Raw genomic sequence first — 13,396 nt, 5'->3', positions numbered from 1 at the left:
ATGTAAGGCTGGGCGATTTTTCAAATTTTTTTTCAGATTAATTCGAATTTACGTTTTCAGACGATTTAATTTTGAATCAAATTGAGAAATTGCGATTTTAAAAAAAAAAATATATATATATATATTTAATACATTATAATGGCAATGCGCTTTGGTTCACTCTGTATGAAGCTGGAAGCACACCAGAAGCGCCTCTCGGTGACTCGCCGCACCACGATTCAGGACGCAGGTCATATTTCAGCCGCGCCACAGAGCGCCATCTGATTAGTTTCATGTTAAACATTATGCGAATGTGCGCGTCTGGGGTGTGATACTTTAAACTGTCATGTGTCGCGGTGCTTCTGGTGTCCGACCTGCTTGACTTTCTGTTAAAACGTGATGTCATGTAGGATTTTACTTGTTGCATTAGTCTGAGTCACGTCTGTGTGTATTGTCAAGACATATTACCTTATCAAGTCGATAAACTAGATCTCAACATGTTTGAAGGATGTAAAAGCCTGCCATGTGAAAAACTGCGCCGATCTTTTGGTTTGAACACAAGCAGAGGTGAGGGCCAGTAAAACATGCAAAAAATCCCTTTGTATTCCTGCAAAAACAATATTTACACAAATATTTCTTATTTAAATCGTCAGCAACCCTATTTAACTCGTTAATTTGTTTAACATTTATTTACACCTTGACCGATTTTTGTATGACATGGCCATTAAAAATACAATGTTCCTTAACCAGATGGTTAAAGTTACTTTTAAAGAGAGTGTTACTTCAGTCATGTTGTTGTAATGTTTTGAGAAGGCTAGTAACACAATAAAAAAAAAAAATCGAAATCGTGAATCGGTCAAACTTTATAAAAAAACCTAGATTTTTTTTTTGCCAAATCGCCCAGCCCTATGTTGGTGTAAATGAGAACTAGTAGTACAAACAGTATTTGTCTTGTAACATTTGATGTAAGATAGTTTCAATCTTGCAAGAGTTTTACCATGTAAAATCTACATGCAGTCTGTTAATGATTGACCTTTTCTACGTGGGCACGCGGTGTGGCCCCGCCCTTCATGGCAACTGCTCATTGGCAGACAGTGTCATAGGGATGGATCAGACCAGGTCACTTAAAAACACCCTGCAACAAAGAAACTTTGCTTTGAAACCGCACGAACTTCCGCAAACCGACTTTCAGCAGTCCGTCACCTCAGTAACCCAGAACTACCCACCCACGAGCGGGGGAATTCCAAGGACGTCACAGAAGCCACCAGCCAATCAGGAGCACCGTGTTTCCCCAAGGCCAGCTGGCGAGGGAGATTCATCTTCAGCAAAAGTGCAAGTAACAAACAAACGTTGTCTCTTACTGATCTGGTGCAGATTGATCGTAAACAGTTAAAGATAAGCCATATCTCTGCTTTTGTGGTTTCTCAGGTGTTATTCTAAGATCTTGTTAGAGGTATTAGAATTAATTTAGGATGTTTGTCAAATCATTTTATATCCTCTAACCTGCCTCTGTGTGTGCGAGTTTGTTTGTTGTTTGCTTATTACGTAGTTAGTTTCATGTATCGTAGTGTAGCTCAATAAATTTTTTTTCTCATTTTGTAAGAACTGTGTTCTTGTTTATGTGTTTCTAAGTCATTGCCTCGAGCTGTAGATCTTGTTACCTTGCTAAAAGTTAACTCAATACTGTGTTATGTTATTATCGTTGGCCACGTAAATAATATTAACAAGATTGGTAAGATACGATGACTTCTATTTGCAGGACAAATGGTAAATAAAGTGTGAATCTTTTAACCTGATTCAGTCTGACTCAATTGAGTCAAATCAATGATTCAAATCTTTAAGATCCGGTACATTGAAATAAGCTAATAAACCCTGATCGATCTTAAAATGTAGGTTGATTCCCTAAAACATGATGAGCCGTACTGTAGAGAAACCATTCACTTGCACTTAAGCCACGGTCACACTGGACTTTTCTCCCCATAGATTTCCATTCATACGCACACAAATGCGTCAGACCGGAAATGCAAGTTTGTGCAGTTTTGCAGTTCACTGCATTGCAAAGTTCAAGCTTGGTGAACTCTGACCTGCGAAATCACATCACTTGACAGTGTGAGACCTATCGAAGATTAAAACATGACTTCTCTGGACAGAAATATAAAATATGGACCAAACGCTCACCTTTTTAATGTCTAAAAATCTTGTTTAATCCCGCCCCTTTTTGCTGTGCCGTACAACAGAATTTTCCATGCTCAAACTCTAATGTGACCGCAGCTTCGGTGTGGAAAGAGTTTCAGCAACTCCTCAGACCTTAATAAACGCATGAAGACCCACACTGGAGAAAAACAATTGACATCTAGTCAGTGTGGAAAGAGTTTCAACCAATCAGCAAACTTTAATGACCACATGAAGATCCACACTGGTGTGAAAGAGTATATGTGCTTTGAGTGTGAGAAGACTTTTATTACAGCTCCAAAATTTTAACTGCACGAGACGATTCACACTGGAGAGACCGTACAAGTGTTTACAATGTGACAAGAGGTTTAAGCACTTAACACATCTGAAAACACAATAGAGGATTCACACTGGAGAGAAACCGTACAGGTCTGATCAGTGTCTACAGAGTTTCGCTCATTCGATGCAGCTTAAGAGATGTTTCATAAACTAATTTCGAGAGGAGCACGTGATATGATTGAGCACTGCTGGCCACACATCCGTAATCAGTAATAATCCAATCAGAGTGATCCTAGCTTAATATAAATGGATCACTTTCTCCTTATTGCTCTATCTTCGTTTTGGAAGAATGCTTCCCACTACAAATGCTCCAGCATTTAACCTACGGTTCAGCATCATTTAACCTTCCGACATGAAAAACAAACAAACAAACAACAACTCCTCCAGCCAGAACCCCGCTCTCCTCAAAACTTCACCCGATGCCTCGCCTGCAATCGAGCCTGAATTCCCGCAAGACGCTGGCACATCAGGGGCCTCATGTACGAAGACTTGCGTGGAAATCATACTAAAACGTTGCGTACGCACAAAGCTGTAAATGTGTACATTTTTCAGAAGTATGAAATTCAGTATGAAACACTGCGTACGCTAAATCCCACGCATATTCTTTTGTACATCCAAATGAACGTAAAACTGAGCGCAACATGCACGAGCGCAAAACCCCTCCCTGCCTCCTGAATATGCTAATGACTCTACTTTGGCAAAACCAAAGGAAAAAGCAATGGCAAAAGCATGCGAAAAGAGAAACTTTGAACAGAATGTGAATTAGAGGTGCTCCTTTCGGAGGTAGACCGGAGAAAAATGGTGTTATTTGGTGTTATTTGTTTGTCCACCGGAATTAATAACAAAAGAAGAAAAAAATTGAGTGGGAGAGTTTAGCTGATGCGGTTAACACAGTTGGGTCTGAACATCGCACTGAGTGAAGTAAACAGGAAAAGTGTGATTTATATGTGTAAAATGTTGCAGTACTCCTAACAGTCTCTGTGGCGCAGCTCATAAAATGCAAGAGCATGAACTCAGTTCGAATCCAGCGTCTGATGAACTCATTTTCCTTCTTTTCCCCCACTGCATATCAGATTTTGCCTACTATTTATCACGAAGAAGACAAGTAGGAATCATTAATAAGTCTGTGCATCATATTTTATTTGCACATTTATTGAATGGAAATGTTTCTGATTCACGTATGCAAATTCATCTTCAGCCCACACCCTTAATGCCATATTCACTCTAGACTTTGATTTTGAGATGTTCTGAGCTAACATTTAAATTTCATCCAACATTATACCACAGCATAGCTGATCTAACTTTGCAGGATGAAAAACTCCCTTCCGCCCCCCCACCACCACCAAACACACACACACACCCATTTCAAACCCTCAAGAGAGTAAAACCTTATCAGGGAAGCCCAGCTGATCCTCTCCAGCAGACCTCCACCTACATGCATTTTCTAGGCCTCTTTCCCTCTTCCTTTAATTTTCCCTCCAAACTCCAATTGTTCCTTACTTCCATTCACTCTTATTCACCAGCTCTGACCCATTTAGGGGTCACCCAAATTTCAATTGCCGTAGCAGCAATGCTCTAATCAAGCTCATATATAAGCTTGCTATACCAGTATCATCACACTCCCCTGCATAAATACAGCAGCATATGCTTATGCAGGAGCACACATTGCCTCCACACTGACCCACTGCACCTGTGCAGCAGCAGAGACGCTCAGCTGAGCTACAATCCCATATAGCCCAACTGCAGCGATGCTCAAGCCGACCTTATATTCACTCTCACCTCTACATATCACTAACGACAGGACTTTACGTTCTTACGGGAACATGCATGACTATACTACTCTGACTACCAGTGCACCTCTGCAACAGTAGAGGAGACGCCCTGCCAAGTTACATTCACCCATAGCACCACTGCAGCGGCGCTATAGCTGAGCCCCTCTTTTATTTACTCTTCATATCACTATTGACTATATTTATCACTCATAATGCTCCAATGCTGACTACCATTGCACCTCTGCAACAGCAAAATTGCTCTGACGCGCATTATTCTCCCTCTGCACCCCCCCCCCCCCCACACACACACACCCTTCTCTATTTATAGATGACACAAAGTAACACAATTCTGATTTAGAGATGCTTTATAGCAGTTCTATGCCACACAGGCTTCTCCCAGTCAGTCATACACAGGGCATCTGTGGGGTCTTAGAGGGTGTTGGGAGTTGATAAGTCAATGTAGAGAAGTTTAGGGGCCTTTAAAGTATTAGAAAATCTTAGATTCCTTTGGAAGGTAATAAATAATTTATTTTTGTACAAGGTATCATTGTATGCTAAAGTTTGACTGTATTCAAGTTGTGAATATCAGAACACTAGGTAGTTATGTAATCAGTAGAATTCTACTAAGATTTGACAGCTTGCTGCTTGTTTACTGCAACCATTATTCTGCTGCTCTATACGTGACAACCTGTCGAATCGGCTAGATTTTAATATACATGTTTTCCGTTTACGAATGTTTTAGTTTGGATTAATTTCTTACATTTAATATTTAGTAAATATTCTATAAGATAAATCTCGCCAGCATTTCTGGTTGAAAAGCGGTTTAAAGGTCTTTAAATGTGTGGAGTCTTAAAAAAGGTATTAATGGTGTTGAATTACTTTCTCTCATTCCTGTATACTATGTTTCAGAATATGAGCAGCTATCACAGATGCACAAAGGGCTTTTACAGCAACAAATCCAGACTCTAGGAAGGTGATCACCTGATGCCTTCAAGACACGTCCTAGCCAAAGGCACTCCAAAGAAGCCCAGATGACTCGCCAGCCATCAACCCACATCAACTCAAGGGCGAGGGCATGACCCAGCCACCTTTTCTTTTCCTTTGTGCTAGCCTAATTAACAGTCAGTCAGTCTCTATCTATATATGCTCTATATGATAAACTACGACTGCAACGCAAACAAACATAGTTTATATGCATGTGTTAGCTTATATAATATAAGCTAGTAAACATCTGGATACTCGTTTCTCGCTATTTCAGTTGTGACGAACACAAACAACAACAAAAGCCAGCGCACGAGGCGCAGTGTGCGATAATGGAAAAAAGGCATCTAGCAAGCGTGATCATGAACAATACATTATGATACAAATAAATATATTGTATATAATATATTAATATGTATATTAAAACATTTGGATTGGGTAAACATGTACTTACTTGTCCAGGTCATAATCCTTTCCATCAACAAAAGCAGCTTCCCTTATCGTAACAAAACTTGAGTCACTTTCAGAGTCTGAATCATCTCGATCTAATTCCTCCAAAACTTCCTCTGCCCCAACAAAAAACTTTTTTTGAGGTTCCTTTCCTTTTTTAGAAGCCATTTGGAACGAGTCTGCATGCTAAGGTATTGTGCGTCTGACCTGTGGCTTTTACGCACTCTTGTTTTGGACACCTCTCTTCCCATTCGTCATGCAATATCTCAGTCACTGAATGGCTGATCAAGGCTACATCAGTGTAAAGCCGAGAATCTCATCTTTGCAATGATATATAGTACATCTGGATAGGTTAAATTTATCATTTTCCCAAATTTTGGAATATCATGACCCTAATTTGTTGCGTTTGGCACTTACAAGACACAGCAGGGGTTTACTGATGCACACTTCCTCAGAAATGCTGAAAATGGACTCATTTTGCAGAGGATAACCTAAGGTAAAAGATGATGTAACTTGTTTACCTATCTGTGCTATATCTGGCAGCTCACGGAGCAAATAAGCAATAATTTCTCTTGTATGTTTACAAAAAACAAGTTTATACTTTGATTCATTCAAAGAGTGTTGGATATGTGATTGTAAATTAATAAAAAATAGCAATGGATCATTATTACTGGGAATAAGAGCTTTAATTTGATGTATTACTTGCCAATCTGTGTTTAATATTAGCGATGTGAAAAATATGCATACTGAACAATGTACAAAATAGTGGGGGCTTGAGATAGTGTAAATTAATTGTAAATTAAGTGTAAATAACTTCTTTACAGTACAACAAATATCAAAGTGACGTGTAATAGTTGAAAATAGACATTCTAAGCTTTCACCCAGTAGGTCATATGGTGTTATTGATAGATGCAGGCAGACCTCTTAAATCTATAGTTATTCTCCTGATGACGTCATTTTGTCCCTGGTACCGGGCACGCAGAGTTTAAGTGGTTAATGAACTTACTACTTGTTTGCTGTTTTTATATCCTAGATCAATGTAAAGGTACTTATTAAATCCTGTTAGAAGGGAGTGGTCAATGGAGTGCTTATTGTAAAAGCCTTTTTTGACCACTTCCACCCTCACGGAAGAGGTAAACATCAGTCCACCAGTGCTGAAATAGAAAAGCAGGTGAGCAAAATGACTTTGTATATTAAAGAGAAATCATTTCCACAGTGTACATTTAATTTCTGGGAATGCCGATTTGAAACTGTACCTCTGGTAGTACTCTCCAGAGCTCTTGTCAGATAAGGGCTCATTTGGAGGCTCCAATGGACTTTCTGCACCTTCTCCAGAGCTTTGAGGCACAGAAGATGTAGTCGATAGAGCTGATTCTGGGAGGACTGAAGGTAAGTTATTAATCATCAACCCCCTTGACTGCATCTCCGCAATCATCCTAAAACAAGGATCATAAATAGGGTCAAATAAACAATAGCAATAATTTATATTTATGTCTAAATATGTGCAGATGTTTAATTTGAAGCCAGATTCATCAAATCAGAGAAGCATAACAGAGTTACAAACTTGGCAAGAGGATTAGTAGAGTCCAATATGTCACAAATTTTTCCAAACTCCCAGAAACGTCCTCTGTGACAAAATTCGGACAACTCCTTCATGGCCTCTATGACGACAGCCTTGATCTCTGTCTCTGTCCCAGCCAGCAATGACATGTGGGGCCCAAATGAGGGCTTCATGGGCGTCAAATGTGGGCCCCATTATGGGCTTGCACCTGGGAACCACATTGGGGCCAGCCGGGGGAAGCCCAGACGTACTAAAAGTGGGACCTGTAATGGTACTGCATGAGTCCTAACTGGGCAATTCATGCCAAACCCATTTGGGCCCCACCTGCCCAAAGGGGTTTTAAGTGGGTTTCCACCCGGGATCTACATGGTGGCCAGCCGTGGATGCCTAGATGGGTTTTAAGTGGGATCTATGAGAATCTTATGAGTGTCTTAACCGGGCAATTCATGAAAGACCCAATTGGACCCCACCTGCTTAAAGGGTTTTAAATGGGCTTGCACTTGGGATTCACATAGGGGCCAGCCATGATGCCCAGATGGGTTTTAGGTGGGATCTGTAAGGGTCTTATCTGTGTAGTTCATGTCAGACCCATTTGGTCCCCACCTGCCTAAAGAGGTTTAAAGTGGGCTTGCACCAGGATTCAACCGTGGATGCCCAAATGGGCTTGAAGTGGGCTCTGTAAGCAACTTATGTTTGTCCTAACTGGGCAATTCATGAAAGGCCTATTTAAGCTCAATCATGCCAAATGGTTTAAGGAAACAATCTAAGAAAAAAAAATTAAAAGGAAGATAAACACAAAACACTTGATGTGTTGGACTCCAAGAAATATATTAAATTGAACAACAAAACTTATTTTTTATAAAGCAATGTCACAACTTACACGTAAACTAAAAAATATATTTAAAAAATATTTTAAAAATCTCTGAAAAAAAAACTCCAAAAAAATACAACACAAAACACACTCATGATACAGTGAACAACAAACATGGCACAAAAAGCTTGTACACTCATGCACGAGTCCACAGATGTATATCTGTAACCAGAAACGTGACACTGACAACAGAGATGCGGATCCACATGCAGGTTTATTAAAATGGTCAGGCAAGCAGTGGTCCATACAATGGCTAACAGATGTATAAGGGCAATCCAGAGTTGTAGTCAAAAGACAGGCAGATGGTCACAAGGCTTGCAAAACACAAGATTTAACAAATAAACAAGGCGAGGATCAAAATCACAGAAAAACAAGACAAAGGAAACCGCATTGTAATGTCATTAAACAGATAACAAGACTCAGAAATGAGTGTCTCAAAGTGAGCTGTATATATGTGTGTGTAATCAGTACTTAAGCAGCATCAGCTGTGTGTATGCAATCACTCAGGATCTGGAACTGGATGTGTGTGTAAAGCATGACTGGTTCTTGTAGTCCATTTACCAGCAGATTTGTAGTCCTATGTGATCTTCAGCTACTAGATTGCTGGTGATTATGACAATAGCACACACACACACGCAAAAGAAAAGCTAAATAACAGTAGCCATCAATGTACATGGTTCACACTCACAGAAATTATGCTCTCTATTATTTTACTTTTTAATGTTTTTTCTGCACTTTAATGCTTGTAATGTTTTATGTATAGCACTTTGAATTGTTTTGTATCATGAATTGTGCTATACAAATAAACGTGCCTTGCCTTTACGCATTGTTTCTTGACGCAGTGATAGTGTCAACATGCAGAATATGAGGGGTGAAGCGTGTTCAGTTATGTGTGATAGTGCAAGTGTAACAGTATGTTGCACACAGAACAGGCGGAGATTTCTGGTGGCACCATAATATTGTTTTTATTGTTGTCACACTGCACAATCTGTAATATGAACAAACACAGACATTGAGAAGATACTGTGAACAATGTTTCAGTGCTGGCAGTGTGACTTCTTCATGAATGCGTGAAACCTCCTGCGGCTCACGTATTGCTCACTAATCGTCCCCTAGCGTCACTCGCCAGGACATACAGATTGAAATGATGGCCATCAACACATTATAACTAACCTGAACTTAATAGAACACTAATAATGAATGATGATTAATCAATGCATAACAGCTATAAAAAATTAAATGAAACACGGGACTGTCATAACTCTATACTTCTGTACGTATCCCAGGAAGGCCAGGAAACCCAGTACCCTGGCCAGCAGCAGCAACCCCACGGCACATGTTCCCTACCACCAAGCCACATAGATGGACATGCTTCCACCCAGGTGGTGGAAGACAAAGCCCCCCGCCAGAGCCCCTCACAGCTGCATAGGGCAGGCCCCATCGGGCCGAAAATGGCAACCGCTGACAACACCATGCAGCCAGCCGCCTGGGACAGGCAGGGTGTGGAGCCAAGGGCCTTACGGGCCCAAGAGCAGCCCTTCCCCCAGTGCATTTCCAGTTCAAACCCAATGCCACTTTGCTCATAAATATGCCATGTACGACCCATATTTGTGTTCTCAGTTCAAACCCATGCCCACTTGGCCCATAAATATGCCATGCAGGACCCATATATGCATTCCCAGTTCAAACCCAAGCCCACTTGGCCCATAAATATGCCATGCAGGACCCATATATGCATTCCCAGTTCAAACCCATGCCCAGTTGGCCCATACATATGTCATGCAGGACCCATATGTGCGTTCCCAGTTCAAACCCATGCCCAGTTGGCCCATAAATATGCCATGCAGGGCCCATATATGCATTCCCAGTTCAAACCCATGCCCAGTTGGCCCATACATATGTCATGCAGGACCCATATGTGCGTTCCCAGTTCAAACCCATGCCCAGTTGGCCCATAAATATGCCATGCAGGGCCCATATATGCATTCCCAGTTCAAACCCATGCCCAGTTGGCCCATAAATATGCCATGTAGGACCCATATTTGTGTTCCCAGTTCAAACCCACACTGTTAAAAATTGTCCCGTTAAAAAACAGGAAAATACTGGCAGCTGCAGTTGCCAGCAATGTACTGTTATTTTACAGTATGTTGCTGTAAAAATACATGGACTACATTGATTTACACAATACTCAAGTGAACTCATTTTGCTCACTGAAAGCAACTGCCTCAACTTGGTCAACTGCTGAATGAGTTTATGAAGTAATGTGCTTTATATGCTTAGAAGCATACTTATAATGATAACTTATTTTAGTTAATTAGAAAAGTTTGGTTTAATTCTAATGTCTTATTTTTCACAACAGCACACATACATGTAAATCTGGAACTACCAGAGAGATTCTGACTGCATCAGCAACTAAACAGCCGCTTTCTTTAAATAGAGAAACATGCAGAATAACATCAGCAGTTCATTGTTCATCTTTAACTCATACACTGGCTCTACTCTCCTCCACAACGGTGACAGACAGAAGAAATTAGCTTCAGGTTTTACAGTAAAATACAGTTTTTTCCTTGATTTAACAGTAATCTACTGGCAGCTGTGGTTGCCAGCAATATACTGTTTTTTTACAGTCTACTTCCGTTGTGTAAATTAACAGTATATTACTGTTAAAATACATTTTTACACTGTGTTTTTACCTCTCACACCTTTAACCCTTTAAACCCCAGAGCCTATACTTCAGTTTTAATTGAAGTGTCCACACTACTGAGTGTTTAAGAAACATGGAGCAAAGCTGAAGTAAATTCATTAATTAACTGACTAATTAAATGATAATTGAGGATTAACAATGAACAAATGAAGAAATACTGAAGGGAAAAAACAAGAACAGAACATACAAAGCTTTAGTCACAGCTTTATAATGAAATAACCTGAAGAACAACAAATGATTAAATCATTTAAATGATCAGCGGATGATTAAACAACTCTACAAACATCATCACCAGCTACACTTATTACTTAATACATGTATTTTTGTATAACATCTACTAAAGTTCTTCTTGAGAAAAAGTTAAAGTTTTACGTCACCATCATGGAGAACAGAGTTTGCTTTAGTTGGGCTCTTAGCCCTGTCATTTTTAACATTTACATATCTTGGCTGCTGCAATTGTTAAGAACTTTGTTTAAAAAGCTCCTTTGTTGTGGCAAGCCAGCCAAAAACCTATATAAAATCTGGTAATGTTCATGTTGCTAATAAATGGCAGAGTCTGTTCTCATTTTGTATACTAAAATTTACTGCTCCTATTCAATGTTAAATCTATTGTTTTACATTATATGTATATATATATGGCAATGATTTCTGGAAGTTTTTAAGAATATCTTGGACAATAACACTGCTCTATGGTGTAAATCGCACTCATAGAGACATCAATAATCAGCATATGAACCTCAATAATGGTGAAAACAAATTTGACAAAATTAACAGTTTAACTCACAAACAGGAAACTGAAAGTCTAAACATAAACAACAGCAGAATCAAACATAAATAAAGAAAACTGTAAGACCATTATACAACATTTATTTATACCGCAATGCATGCTGGGATATTTGTACAGTGCCACTCCCAGCATGCATTGCAGCATGAAACATTTGAGATGTTACCATTGTTGAGATACAAGGTCAGATTCATGAGGTCTGAGTGTGTATTTGTCATAACTGAACTGTTTTTGTATGTTATTTCTTAACTGTTAAGTAATTACAGAGGTATCTTTTCTGGTTCCACTTCTCATTAATTAAATTAATACCTGCAAGTAAGCATAAAATCTATTGAATGTGGCCCTTCTTCTAGATTTATATCAAAACATTTATCAGAACTAATTACAGATAAATATATATCTCTATTTATTGACTTCCCAACTTTATTGCTATAGTACAAACGTTTTGTAAACTCTGTATTCAAGCAGATGGAAAGTCTTCTTAAAAGAGTTCAAGGGTGAAGAGCCCAACTAAACCAGCCCCTCACTCCATTACGGTGACACAAAAAACACCTTAATTTCTGTTGGATCTCAATGAGAATAGTATGGAAGTCAAATCAGTCAGTAATAAGTGTGTCTGCTGTTGTTTGTGGAGTTGTTTAATAATCCTCTGCTGAGACTGAAGCTGTTTTATTTTATTTTATTTTATTTAATGTTGTAACTCAAGTGTTGTTTGTGTTTCTTGTTTTGTTTTCTTCAGTAATTGTAATTATTAACAGCAGGTGTTCATCAGTGTCTGAATTCACTCATTAGTGTTCATTAAAACTGTCAGGTGAACTATATTAGTTAACTAGTATATGAAATAGTGAACAAGGACACAAAGCGTGATTTCAAACACAGACTTCAAAACATCGAATCTGAACTCTGTTAGCTCACAGTTTTCAGCAGTTGGTTACTTTCTCGAAAACAAAAATGTTACCCAGAAAGCACTGTTTTTAACAGAATATTACTGTTTTAGTGAAAAAACGTTATTTTACCGTAGAATCTGACCGTTTTTTAACAGCAATTTTTTACAGTGCATGCTCAGTTGGCCCATAATTAGGCCATGCAGCACCCATAAATGTGTTCTCAGATCAAACCTATGCCCACTTGGCTCATAAATATGGCATGCAGGACCCATATATTAATTCCCAGTTCAAACCCATGCCCACTTGGCCCATAAATATGCCATGCAGGACGTATATATGCATTCCCAGTTCAAACCCATGCCCACTTGGCCCATAAATATGCCATGCAGGACGTATATATGCATTCCCAGTTCAAACCCATGCCCACTTGGCCCATAAATATGCCATGCAGGACGTATATATGCATTCCCAGTTCAAACCCATGCCCACTTGGCCCATAAATATGTCATGCAGGACCCATATGTGGGTCCCCAGTTCAAACCCATGCTCAGTTGGCCCATAATTATGCCATGTAGGACCCATATTTGTGTTCCCAGATCAAACCCATGCCCACTTGGCCCATAAATATTCCATGAAAGACCCATATATGTGTTCCCAGATCAAACCCATGCCCAATTGGCCCATGCCTGTCCCTTATGGCGCCCATGTAATTAGCTCATATGGGCTTCCTTTGTGGGACTCATTCTAGAAAACCTACATGGGACCTTCTGATTTCACCCAGCCAAAGCCCATGCCCACACAGTTCCCATGGAACCCGTAGTTAGTCCATCTGGGCCCGACATATCGTTGCTGGCTGGGCACCTTCCTGAGATGCCCAGGAAGAGAATGAGGAGCCT

At 39.7% G+C, this 13,396-nt stretch overlaps 1 long non-coding RNA gene across 1 annotated transcript; it reads right to left on the bottom strand.

Moving 5' to 3' along the window:
• Positions 1 to 625: 625 nt before the first annotated feature.
• On the bottom strand, positions 626 to 8,202 carry LOC148682089 (uncharacterized). Its single transcript, XR_015943052.1, has 2 exons — positions 4,340 to 8,202; positions 626 to 4,159 (listed from the first exon to the last, which is right to left on the bottom strand). It is a non-coding gene; the product is annotated as an uncharacterized LOC148682089 (long non-coding RNA).
• Between the last annotated feature and the right edge of the window lie 5,194 nt (positions 8,203 to 13,396).

Source organism: Danio rerio, chromosome 4, assembly GCF_052040795.2.
Source record: "Danio rerio strain M-AB ecotype USA chromosome 4, GRCz13ab, whole genome shotgun sequence".
NCBI classification, from domain to species: Eukaryota; Metazoa; Chordata; class Actinopteri; order Cypriniformes; family Danionidae; genus Danio; species Danio rerio.
The sequence above is the reverse complement of the archived record's forward strand: the minus strand, read 5'-3'. Positions and strand labels throughout refer to the sequence as shown.